General features: G+C 44.5%; 1 protein-coding gene across 2 annotated transcripts in view; it reads left to right on the top strand.

Annotated features, from left to right (window-relative positions):
• Window positions 1-13,710, top strand: part of GAS7 (growth arrest specific 7) — a 132,776-nt gene that overhangs the window by 61,741 nt on the left and 57,325 nt on the right. The window lies entirely within an intron of this gene.

Below are 13,710 nucleotides of genomic sequence, written 5' to 3'. Positions count from 1 at the left end.
TAATTAAAAAAAATAGCTTGAAATTTTTCCAGTTTCTCATTCAGATTCCAATCCTGACACATTTTAGGCCTGGGTTTCTAGTATTTCCTCTTCTGCTCTCAAGTGACCACATAGTCTTAATTTGGATTCTGCAGAAGAATAAGCTCACTTTTGTTCAAGACGATAACCCCAGGGGATGGAAGTTCATAAAAGGTCAAGAGGTTTTAAGCAAGCAACCATCAGCTTGAAATAGCAGTTACTTTGCTGCTGCTGGGATAGTCAGGACTTGGAGCTGATTTTGATAGATTTTTGCATTATTGTGGACAGAATGGACATGCTTGCGGTCCCTGGGAACCTCTGTTCCTTGTAGACATAGGAGCAGTCTTGTCCTCTTCCTTGTTCTTCTCCACCACCTCCTCTTCCTTCATTTCCATACTGCCATGTCCACGTCCACCTCTTCCTCCTCCTCCTTCTCAGCCTCCACCCCCATGGTAGATCCATCCACCACTTGGGGGAAATGAGCCAAATTTCCAAAGGAGGGGTGTGGGTGAATGGACCAGAGCCAGGAATTTAGTGGGATACGTTTTCGTGATACCTTATCCCAGGCTTTTGGAATAAGCAACTTTGGATTCTGACCTGGCATCCACCTTACAAATTAGCAGAATGATTGGCCCCCAATCCTGGGCCTTGTTAAGGTATGTCTGTGGGAACTTTGAGTGTTGGTATTTCTTCTGGGACGGTGTCTCAACACTGTAGTAGTGCTCTGTGCAAGTTACTTTGAGTGTGTGTGTTTCATTGTTGCCTTTGGGCATTTATGGATAGGGAATTCATTCCATCCCCAGAAGGGACAAGACTACGGGCTGGAATAGCCCTAATCACATGGAATTACCAAATAAATAACACTATGGGCCATGAGCCTGAAATAATCATTAAAAAGTCTGTGGGGCTGTGATGTTTTGCAACCATGGGTATCATTTTGAAATATGGCCTGCCCCTTTTAAAATAAAGGACGTTTGGAAACTTTGACTTCCCCAAGCATCAGCGCAGGAAATCCGTAATGCCTTACGTGTCCATTCAGGGGGTTTTCTTTGTGGTTTAGCTAAATCTTCATCACACCAGAAGTGACTGACTGACCGATCCTTTGCTATGGAAATTTGCACGAGACACAAGCAGGATTTAAAACTGTGTTGCAACAGGGTGCAAACCCACCCACCCCCAACTTTGGTCGGGATTGTTTGCCACACATTCCATGAAGAATTAATATCACCCAAACAGTGAGAATTTCTGCTTCGAGCTGGGCCCTTAGCAGCTGCTCCCATTTTCCAAACGTGTAGTGCCTGGGATTGCATCCTACAGGGAGGGAGATGACAGCTAAATTAGGTTTTGAATTTTACAGGAGTCCATGACAAATTATTTATGTTCAAACAATAAAGCTCTCCTTCTAATTGACAGTTCTCTGTTTGCATTGTAGCATGTCCCCTTCTCCCCATACTTTCACAACCGACTAATATAAAGTAGACACTCTTAATTTACTTGTATTGAGCCATGTGGTTTCTGCTTCCTTCTTTTTAGGATCAGATACATAGCCAAATAACGCATTTGTCTTTTGGTGACACCTCACATTCCACAAGGGCTCTGATCTCTTAGCCTAATGCTTTCTAGGCATTAATGAATTGCAACTTCTGTTTCAGGCTTTTTGTTATTCTTTGTCATCAAACATAGGCGGGGTGGAACCAAAGTTTTGTTTTGGTTTTTGGTAGAAGAGATTTCCTTTTAAGCAAGCAAGTTAAATGTTGTGCTGTAATGTATTTATTTGTTACTCTTACACCCGCCCTTCCTCCTGCTGGAGCTTGGTGTGAGGTAATAGGGTACCTGTCCCAGGTGCAAGCCAGATCGAGAATGAAAAGTAGCCATCAAAGAACATGATGACAGTAATTAGAATTGTATTACGTATGGGACAGCTGCATATTCCTGCATTGCGGGGGGTTGGACTAGAATGATCCTCGGGGTCCCTTCCAACTCTGCAATTCTATGATTCCATGATTTTCAGCATGGAAATACTGGATAGATTTTCAGGGCAGGAGAAAAAAAGATGTCACCTTACTTGGAGGCTTAGTGGGGGCAGCTGGACAAGCAGAGCAGCACTGTGGCAGCTTCTTATTACTCCTGCTGAACTCAGCAAATCACATTCAGCCCTTGAGCAGTCTTAACTGAGAAGGAGAAAACAAGGGGGGGGGTGACTCTGGCCATCTGCTGCAAATCTGATCATAACAGGCAGCATTTCTTTCTTTATTTTACTTTTTTGAACGGCAGCTCTGAGCAGGAATAGCCTACCTGAGCAGTAACAACTAGGGAATTTCAGCAGCAGTGCCCTTGAGGGTCTACAAACCTGCCTTAGATATTACCGGTAGCAAACTTTCATTTCTCCCATATGCCCCTGTATTGCTAGTTATAAACATAGCTAAAGCACTAATGAGTGCAAAGAAGCACTGAAGGACTGTGTACGATTATTTCTCCGATTCTACATTAACTGACGAAGCCAATGGCCCTTTTCAAATTTGTTTGAATATACTATGCAAATTGACCATAGTTTAATCGAATTCACCTCAGATATATGGCAGACCTGCTTCTGATTTACCCAGCATCCTTTGGATGGGCTTATTGGTCGATTCAAGAACTGTAAGGCCAGGGCTTAGACTTAAAGTGAGAATTTTATTGGATTTGGGTACAGCATGGATTTCCGCCCCCACCCCACCCCTGCTCACATTCTTGTGAAGACATCACCTTCTAAGAAGTTTTATTTGGTTATAACCTGTAGTAGTAGTAGTAGTAATAATTATTATTATTTAAAAAGTGATTCAGTCCGAAATTTAATTGAGACTTTCTGTTTGTGATGAGGAACAGAGAAAGTCAAAACTGCAAAGAGCAAGCTCTCCCCCCCCCATCACACTTGATAAAAATTTTCCTTGTCAAAGAATTCTGAAACAGAGGTGCTGACATTCAAAACAAAAATCATCAACAGAAAAAAGAAGCACCGTGATTTGTGGAATGTGCTGCAACATACACCCTTATGAAAGTTCTCAGTTGCCCCCTTCACTTTCACATTTTTTGAGGTAAACTTCTTTTCATTTCATAACAAATGTGTACTGTATTTTCTCCAGATTTCCAATTTCCAGCCATAGCTAGGCATTCCATTTGCCAGTTCTCTGTATATTGACATGAATGCAGGTGCTGAAAGAGGAAAGTGGACAAATTATACATAAAAGAAGCTCCATGCACATTTGCTGCTTCAGTGAGGTCACACACACACACACCCGTCCCTGCACTGCATTTGCATGTTGCTCTACACACCAGAGTGGTGAAGACGTCTCCACCTGATCTGTATTATCTGCTGGGTTTCCCTGCAACTGCAGCCCCCCTGAACTTTTATCTCAAAAAACCTCAGCTTAACCAAAGTTTATGTTTTCAAATCGCATGGAAGCTGGTTTGAAGGAAAACATCAGGCAGGAGTATTCCTCCAGAGACGACAGGATAGATATGGATTGTGGCTAATGTCATGTATACATGGTTCCACTGTGCTTTCCTGAGAACATTTTTCTAATGAAACTTGAACTTTTTTGGGGTGTGTGTGTGTTTTTTTTAAAAAATATAGATTTTAATGAGAAAAAGCAAGTTGGGGATCCCAGCAATAGCAAATTGATACTTTCCCTTTCCCGCACCTCTCTCCTCTGTTTCCCCATTATGAGTTCCCGTAGATTAAATCTTAAAAGTTTGGCAAATTAAGCCAGGAATTCAACAAACACCCACTGCATGGTAGCAACTTGCAGATTTACCTTTACCATGTGACCAAGCGGAGAGCTTTTGGCCCCACATTTAATGGTATCCAGGAACCAATCCAGGGAATTTTACTCTCTTGTGGCCAGAGACTATGGACCACTCCATGAGGCTTGAGCTGTCATTTAGTAAATATTCACGTGATTTCACCATGAAGATATGCATATTATAAAGATCCGGAGTGTGTATGGCCATGTTGTTAGGATTTTGCCTCCCTTCCCCCAAACCTTTTAAAAAGGGTAACACCTATTTTTATTATGAACAGCCAATGTAAAGGTCATGGAAAACCAATAGCATATATATTATTGACTGGAAAAATTGAGTTTTGTAGGGAGGAGAGCTTGAAGCAGAATTGTAAAGTTGGGTGTTGCTTTAAAGGGGTCTTTTCAAAAGATGGAGTCATTAAAAATGGTGCGGGGAGTATTCCGAAAAGTGCTCTCAATTGATTTAACCCAGGGCGGTCCAATGTCTCAGAACCAAGTGGCCTGCAGGAGGACTTAGACACAGAACCCAGAGGCTGCATATTATATCAGAGTGGCCCACAGAGTAATCCTGGTAATGCATTTGATCTTGCTGTTCACAGCAAGCCCTGCGAGACATCCTGCCTTTCCTCTGCATTCTAATCACGCAGTGACCAAAATAATAAAGTGAAACCTCCGAAAGAACAGAAAAGGCTCCCAGAACTAGGTGGAGGAGCGGCCTCTGCTAGTGTGAAGTGGTGGGGGAGGGCTGCTGCTAAAAGACCCCCATGAATAGCAGGTGCGGCTAGGCTCTGTGGCTTGCACCCACCCGTGACCCTGCCATCCCAGCTCCTGCTGCCCTGGGTGAGCTTAGAGGGCCAGCAGGGGAAGGACTGGCATGTTTGGCCTGACAGGGGCTGAGGGATGCGCACCAAGCACCTGTCTGATCTAAGTTTATTACCTACTGATGGTGTGGGGTTTGTTTGCACACTCCTAGTTCCTCCCTTAGGCATTGGGAAGAGAGGGTTTTTTGTGTTTTTTGTGTTTTTTTTGGCTGAGGGTAAAAGGCTGGAGCTGTCCCTCACAGCAGGCAATGGGTGTTTAAAATGATTGAAAAAGGAAATAATTGAATGCATTTTTTACCCTGTTCCTTGTTAATCCAAGGTTGTTTCAAACTTGGCAGTGAAGAATGGACTGTAGCCTCTCCTTTGACACAAGATATAAATCCAAATGGATGAAATATACCGAATTGCTTGTCTTCCATAAAACCTTATCCAAACAGGATATATTTCTCTTTCATTTCCTTTTATATACAAAAGCAGTGAAGTCAACTACTAAAAATCCCTTTGTTTCTAATACATTGTTCTGTCGTTTTGGAGCATAACTGTAAGCATCGGGCCTGAACTGCCTTGGGTATCTCGCAGTCTCCAGCAGTGGGCTCTTTGCAAGCCTTATGTCCCATTCCTGGGAGAGGACAGTCTTCTCAGAGATCTCTCAGGGTTTCTGGTGGCCTGGTCGCCTGGCCTAGCTTATTGCTGGTGGCATTTAGTCGTTTAGGAAATCAGTAGCTGTCAGCTATGTTTTGTCCTTCTTGGAGGAGAGTAATTGTAGCCTTTTAGGTAAATTGCCATGTGGCATTTGTGTAGTGTTCAAAACATAGCAGAACCTGCCTATTGTGGGGAGAAAAGTCAACACTATCCTGCCAGCTATCCCCAGTGCACAAAAAGTCCTGATAATCTCCCATTCATGTTTAGTGTCTTGGTCATACTGTACATGCTATTGCTTCCTGGTTAATTTCACAGTCTGGTGGGCATCCCTGATGCTGTTTATATGATCAAGTTCACCCCCCCCCCAAGGAAGGATGGGGTTTGTGCTCTTCGATGGAAGGCTGCGGTACCACTTCCTGATTTGTTCTTTTAAAAAGCAAAGCTATGGAGAACCTAGAAGAACTCCTTCTTGTGAAATTCCCATAGATAAATGTGTTGTGATCTCAAGGCCCGCCTTAGCATGACCCCTGCCCCCAACGCTGGAATGCTCTTTAAGCATTTCATGCCTGCAGGATTGGCCCACCTTTGTTTCAAGATGTTAGGCTGACAAAGCTCCCATGGAATTCTGATTGTGCAACATATGCAGGGTGGTGGCTCCAGGTGTCTGTAGGAGAAAAGGTTGCTTGCAACAAACCGAAAAGGCCATTCTGCTGCAGCTTGTGAAAAAAGCTCTTGTTAAAGTAGGCCCTGTGAAGAGCAAAGATAAAGTCTCCTCTACATCCCAGGTACCAAACATTTTGGAGTGTACCCAGTGCTAGTCCTACTGAGAGGAGTCACATTGAGTAACTTGGGTCCATTGATTTTGGTAGGTCTAATTTCAGTATAGTTCAATCTGTGTACAAATTACTGGTTTAAACACAGCGAGGGGGTTTGTTCTTGTCTCATGTTTCAAGTCAAATTTGCCCATCACTGTACACACCAGCAAGGGTTGATGTGTACTGAAGTCACCTGCTGTATGTGTATGCCAGTGGGAGAGACTGGGCAATGATATCTTCATCTGATAAGAATTGGTTGTTTAGTTTCCCTGCCCAGTTTCCACCCCCAGAAATCCCGATGGAAAGGAAACTTTCACAGCTGAGTCTCAAATAAGGAAACAGTGCTCAAGTTGCATTGTGGCTGGCTTGAGGGAAACTGCATTAGAACGCAGTATTTTACCAGAAACTACAGGATTGCTCCGGATCCTGGGTAATGTCATGTGCACATGGTTTCAAAAATGGAGCCAGAGTGAACAGTATTGTAATGTGTAAAAGTAAAGGTAAAGGTAATGGTACACCTGACAGTTAAGTCCAGTCGCGAACGACTCTGGGGTTGTGGCACTCATCTCGCTTTACAGGCCGAGGGAGCCGGTGTTTGTCTACTTCTGCAGACAGTTTTTCCAGGCCATGTGGCCAGCATGACTAAGCTGCTGCTGATGAAGCCAGAGCAGTGCACGGAAACGCCGTTTACCTTCCCGCTGGAGCGGTACCTATTTATCTACTTGAACTGTGTGCTTTCGAACTGCTAGGTTGGCAGGAGCAGGGACTGAACAACGGGAACTCACCCCGTCGCGGGGCCTTGAACCGCCGACCTTCCGATCGGCAAGTCTAAGCGGTGCAGTGGTTTAAACCACAGCGCCACACGTGTCCCTGCATTGTAATGTGTTCACAGCCCTAATTGGATGAACCTTTTGCCCCTCATAAGTATATTACAGAGTATTGGGGAGGGAAAACACCCAAGGTTTCTGTAATGGCGAGTCAAAGCTGAACTCAAGTTCTTGCAGGAACCATTTTGTGAGTCGCTTCCCCCCTCTATGATAAAAGTACCCACCATGCATCTATCAAATCTTAAACAGTTTGGGAGGAAGGGACATAGCTGCTCTTCCAACTTCCCTCATTGCTATGTTTTTCCTTGATGCTTACATGCAGATAAACAAGAGATCCCATACATATGACAGAAGCGGATTGTCTGTCTCAACTTCTGTTCTCCCACCTCATTGTTATTTCCTCGTTGTTAATTTACTTCTCAGAAACAGAAATTGGAAAGATTTTCTAGAGCTGGCCTTGCTGTGCCACTGAAGTTGAGCCTGGACTGTCCTTGCTCCATAGACAAGGGAGGGTAAACTGGGAAGATATCTTGTTTCTGACAGTGCCATCTCTGAGTAGATGTGACATAACTTCAGAAGCTGTTGCCATAATGAACACTTTCTTTGTTCCAGTTCACTATGAAGAGCCCGTAACAGTCTCCCTTTTTAATTTTTAAGAGTCCTGTATTTCCATGCCTGTCCCTAGTGCTTTCTGGAAGCTTGACTGTAATCTATGTGGGAGGGTTGTGTCTGGGAGTCCAATATTCTCCAGCCTGGTGCCTTCCAATATTTTGGGCTACAACTGCCCAGCCAGCATAGGGGCTGTGTTGGCAGGGGATGATGGGAGTTGTAGTCCGAAACCCTCAGCCAAAAGGCTGGGATAGCTATTGTGTTCTCTTTGACTATTTCCTCAGCCATGACCACTCTTAAGGTCCCAGTGTGTCTAGTTTGTTTGGGCAAAATAGATCATCCCCATATTTTGCAAAATATGGCAATCTTGGGCAGATTCAATTAGAATCTGTTGCTATACTGGAATTTCAGGAACTAAATCTCTCTGGGCTTGTTCAGATTGCGAAAGCTCATGTTGTGAGCAAATCGAGATTGACTTGTGTGCGTAACACAGTGGCAGGAATGAATATAGGAAGAGTTTGTCTGAGACGGAGTTTAGATACTTGATGATCAGTACTGATGTCTGGATTCAAAGGCAACTTATTTCAACGTATGTGAATTGTATGCAAGGGAGAGAAGCAAGGTAAGCTCAACGGAGAAGTTAGCTCTTCTCCCCCTCCCCACTGCCATTGTGTGTGTGTGTGTGTGTTTATTCCTTAACCATTAAGTGGAAGGAACAATTGGACAAGTATCATTGGTTGTTTCATAGAGCAGTTTCAGTAAGGAGTATCTTTTGTGCGTCACTTAATAGCCTGAAGTGAATAAGTGTAAATTAGTGGCTGGTGGTGTATGCTAATCAGCATTTTTTATTTGTTTGTTTGTTTGAATGGGCACAGTGATTCCCAAAAGTAGATGCAGTGAAAGGATTTTAAATGTACCTTGAAATTTTTTGCTATAATTGTTGGAGGCAGCAATTATGCTTAGCCCTGTGGAGTGGGAAAGACCATTCCTTCTTTGGCAATATATTTGCAGTGATATGGTGATGAGGTTGATAGCGAGATGCACAGGAGTCCCTGATACAGACTATATTATGTCCAATAGGGGTGGTGGTGGTATTATCCCTGTTGCCTCCCAAACACTGTCCTATGTCTGAATCTAGGGCTGGACAGAGAGAAGGGTAGGACCCCAGGGGAGCTATCCTGGTTTGTTTGTTTTTTAAAGAGGACTAGCTGTATGCCAGCTCCCTCGGCCAATAAAGTGAAATGAGCGCCGCAACCCCAGAGTCAGTCACGACTGGACCTAATGGTCAGGGGTCCCTTTACCTTTACCTTTATCCTGCAGTTGCAAGAAGCATGCCTACCCACTCCCCTGGGAATGGACTAGGAATAATAATATCTTTCTTCAATGCAAGAGTGAATTGAGGATCCAATTTTAAACTATTAGAGGGGGAAAAACCTGTGTACTGGATAGCAAAGGTTTTGGAAGCACTTAAAATCCACAGAAAGAGAATCTGTATAGTGCCCTAAACGTTCTTTGCCAGTGTTTATGTTGCCCTGTGAAAATGTGCTTGTCTTGCTCAAGAGGATTCTGTTAACTTAATGATGGGGAAGGCTGCAAATGGAAAATTTTCTTAGTAAGACACCGATGTTTTGAAAACTGATACAATGCCACTGGCTGCAGTGTTAACTCTGCATTGATGTGATGAGCTTACATAACCTTCATATTTCACCTCCCCTTAAACTGCCATTGAAAATGGTGTGTATGTTGGATATTAGTTAGGGCTGAGCTGCAGTGCACCTCCACTCAGAGGTGGAGAGAAGTGGGGGCATGTTGGCAGTTCTGGGGGTGGGGGCTGCAACAATCACTGGTGTTGGTAGTGTGTTTCCTCACAACCACTGGCTGGCAGCTGCCATTTGCGCTGCCCCCTCGTCTTGCCTGCATCACGAAATAGCACTGTTCTGAGGAGAAAAATGGGCCCCACAGTATTTTCACAGAACTCTTCTCAGAATGAGGTTGCCTCACCTAGAGGGGCTTTGTGGGGAAAATTGCTGCTGCTGGCTGATTGCCTCAGGAAGAACATGGCGGCTATTGCTAGAAAACAGGTATAATAATAATAATATATTATTTATACCCCACCCATCTGGCCGGGTCTCCCCAGCCACTCTGGGCAGCTTCCAACAGAAGAATAAAACACAATATCTATTAAACATTAAAAGCCTCCTTGAACAGGGCTGCCTTCAGATGTCTTCTAAAAGTCTGGTAGTTGTTTTCCTTTTTGACATCTGTTGGGAGGGCGTTCCACAGGGCAGGCGCCACCACCGAGAAGGCCCTCTGCCTAGTTCCCTGCGACTTGGCTTCTCGCAACGAGGGAACCGCCAGAAGTCCCTCGGTGCTGGACCTCAGTGTCCAGGCAGAATGATGGAGGTGGAGATGCTCCTTCAGGTATACTGGACCAAGGTCATTTAGGGCTTTAAATGTCAGCACCAACACTTTGAATTGTGCTCGGAAACGTCCTGGGAGCCAATGTAGATCTTTCAAGACCGGTGTTATGTGGTCTCGGCGGCCGCTCCCAGTCACCAGTCTAGCTGCCGGATTCTGGATTAGTTGTAGTTTCCGGGGTCACCTTCAAAGGTAGCCCCACGTAGAGCGCATTGCAGTAGTCCAAGCGGGAGATAACTAGAGCATGCACCACTCTGGCTAGACAGTCCGCAGGCAGGTAGGGTCTCAGCCTGCGTATCAGATGGAGCTGTTAGACAGCTGCCTTGGACACAGAATTGACCTGCACCTCCATGGACAGCTGTGAGTCCAAAATCACTCCCAGGCTGCACACCTGGTCTTTCAGGGGCACAGTTACCCCATTCAGAACCAGGGAATCCTCCACATCTGCCCGCCTCCTGTCCCCCACGAACAGTACTTATGTCTTGTCAGGATTCAACCTCAATCTGTTAGCCGCCATCCAACCTCCAACCGCCTCCAGGTAGTGACACAAAAGGTGAAAACAGTAAGCGGCCCTTTCTCAGTCCCAAACTCTCAAAAATCCAAGCCAAGAGTTCTTGTGGAAGGACTTTTGACTTAATTATGTCAACTGGCAAGCTGTAGTTGGAGCAGCCCCTTAAAGCCAGGTGAACTTCTGTAAGCAGCACATGTTCAGGGTCCTCCAAGCCATTGTTTGGATGATGGTTTGAATGCAGTCAATAAGTTTACCCCGGTTCTTAAAAAAAACAAAAAACTCTTTTAAAAGACCCTTTCCTAACTTGGTTGGGAAATGTCTTCCTTGTCCGTGACTCCCTTATGAAGAAAGGTTGCAGTGAGTAAGAGATTGCATGATATGCATTTATAACATTATTCATAACATAGAGGAAGTGGATAGAGAAAAGTTTTTCTCCCTCTCTAATAACACAAAAGCTTGTAGACACCCAGCGAAGCTGGATGTTGAAAGGTTCGGGACAGATTAAAGGAAGTATTTATTCACACAGTGCATAGTTAACCTTTGGAACTCATTCCCACAGGAGACAGTGATGGCCACCAACTTGAGTGGCTTTAAAAGAGGATTCAGTGAATTCATGGAGGAGAAGGCTATTGATGGCTGCTAGCCATGATTGCTGTGCTCTGCCTGCACACAGTGGGAGGCAGCAATGCTTCTGAATACCAGTTGCTAGAAACCTCAGGAGGGGGAGAGTGTTCTTGTGTTTGGGTCCTGCTTGCAAGTTTCCCACAGGCATCTGGTTGGCCACTGTGAGAACAGGATGGTGGGCTAGATAGGGCACTGGCCTGATCCAGCTGGCTTTTCTTGTGTCCTTAATGTTTCCTCTGCTTCAAAGCGGTACAGTGGTACCTCGGGTTACAAACGCTTCAGGTTACAAACGCTTCAGGTTACAAACTCTGCTAACCCAGAAATAGTACCTCAGGTTAAGAACTTTGCTTCAGGATGAGAACAGAAATCGTGCTTCGGCGGTGTGGCGGCAGCAGGAGGCCCCATTAGCTAAAGTGGTACCTCAGGTTAAGAACAGTTTCAGGTTAAGAATGGACCTCCGGAACGAATTAAGTTCTTAACCAGAGGTACCACTGTACCGCTTGTTCCATAGAAATATGATCCCCAGTTGTTTAGTCGTGTCCGACTCTTCGTGACCCCATGGACCATAGGCACTCCTGTCTTGCACTGCCTCCCACAGTTTGGTCAAACTCATGTTTGTAGCTTCAAGAACACTGTCAACTGATCCCCAGTAGGCTATTCACAAATTCCCTTTCCATATAGATGCTATAAGTCCATCAGCTTAACTAGATGCTAGTCGTGGCCAGCTCAGTGTGTGATAGCTCTTTATTTTTCAGTCACAGGGAATCTTTTAAAGAGTGCTTTAAAGTGTTGCTGAAAGTATTGCTCAATTAATTTACTTGAGTTGTACTTTGTGGGTTTAAAATACACTTTTCATTGTTTACCTCATCCTGTACCCCTTGATTCAGGCAATATGTTCTTAAGATTTGCAAAGGCATAAGTGATGGGTTATGCTATGAGATTTATTTCATATCTGGATTAAATTGTTTAATTTAGCATGCAAAGAAATTGGCCATCTTGCTTGTTTTGAGCTAGGGCTTCATATTTGCTATTGCGTTGCATTTTTGTGTCTCCACGAGGGGTATCTATTTTCCCACCAGATGCGCTGGGCAGAGTTCATGTTATGATGGATCAGCTTGTGCCAGCCTTCACTGCCATTAAACAGTCCCATGCAACTACCTCACCCTTGCCGCCCCATGAATTAGTTCAGACAAATGCTGGTGGCAAAAGCTGATCTAGCCACTCTCCTTGTTGAGACTAGGGTTGCCAGACTCAATAGAGGACAGGACTTCCGTGCCTTTAATTGCCTTGCTCTCTTTTGAGCCTGGAAACCTTAAAGAGCAACCAGCAGACCCTTTGTTTAATTTCCAAGAAAAGGGTCTGCTGGTTTCTCTTTAAGGTTTCCAGACTCAAAAGAGAGCAGGGCAATTAAAGGCACAAAAGTCCTGTCCTCTATTGAGTCTGGCAACCCTAGTTGAGACTCCCCCAGCACAGAAATCTGAAGTAAAACATGGGATTTCAGACTAAAACAAGTTGTATGACTTGTATGTGTGTGCTTGGAAGAGAAAGTACCTCTGCTTTCTCCTTGAATTAACCTCTTATCTTGTGTGCAGCTAGTTAATGGTTAATTAGCCTACTCTAAACTCATGTCTGAGTCAGTCCCCAAGTATCCAAAATACCAGTTAAAACCGTTTCAGAAATGCAGCATAGCTATGTTTTGCCACCACTGTTGTGTGTGAGAATTTTTTTTTTTTTACCTTGCGCAATTTAGGAAATTAACTGGTTAAAGCGTACTTTTTATGACCAATGTGTTGGGAAGCTGGCTAAGGTTTCCAATTGTGTGGGCGGTGTATTCAGCTGGAAGGCATTTGTCAGCCTGTGAAGGGCTTTCCTGCTGTTGTTGCTGATGCAATACAGCTGTGATCCTTTTCTCTTTTCAGTTGAGGAACAGGCCCTCCAGAGACCTCATCCATTCCACTTTAGATGAATTTGCATTTTTCCTGCCACTGCCAAGGATCTCTCATATTGCTGTCTGAGGTCTGGTTTACCGGATGCTTCCTTTTAGCTCCATTTGAGTCAGACAAGCAGGGGCGACACATTCTGTCCTTGCCACTCGCAGAGCATCTGCAACTCTTTTCCGAAACTGGAAAGTGGTATTCACAGTATGTGTGTGTGACCTGAGGAAGTATCTAATCCACGTCAACTGCTCACTCTGGAAAGACCACACTCGCTGTGCTGAATCAAGAGTGACTAACTCATGTCCATGCTTGCCGTAGGGATTCTTCAGGTGCCAAATTTCCTCCCCCCAAAACAAAGTTCTGCTGTCCTGTGCCTTGGCTGCTAAATCTCCCACCCTCTACCCCAAAAAGCACCTGGCTGGAGGCCACCAGGTTGGCCAAGGCTCATGCAGCCCTTCCCTAACCAGAATAGTTTCCCATTACCAACTTCCAAAAGCAACGGTTATGACTGCTAGATAGTGAAATACTAATGCCTGCAACAACTTACGAAAACTCTTGCTTGTTTTTCATTGACATCCTTTCCTTATTTTCTACATTTTACATAATTGTTCCCTTTGTAAGGCCACCTTTCCAGGGACTGGGTGGTTTCTTCCTGGAACAAGTAAGGAATACCTAAGGGTGAATGAACCAATTAGCCATTATTTGTGGC

Source organism: Zootoca vivipara, chromosome 2 (assembly GCF_965207765.1).
Source record: "Zootoca vivipara chromosome 2, rZooViv2.hap1.1, whole genome shotgun sequence".
In the NCBI taxonomy this organism is placed as follows: Eukaryota; Metazoa; Chordata; class Lepidosauria; order Squamata; family Lacertidae; genus Zootoca; species Zootoca vivipara.
The sequence above is the reverse complement of the archived record's forward strand: the minus strand, read 5'-3'. Positions and strand labels throughout refer to the sequence as shown.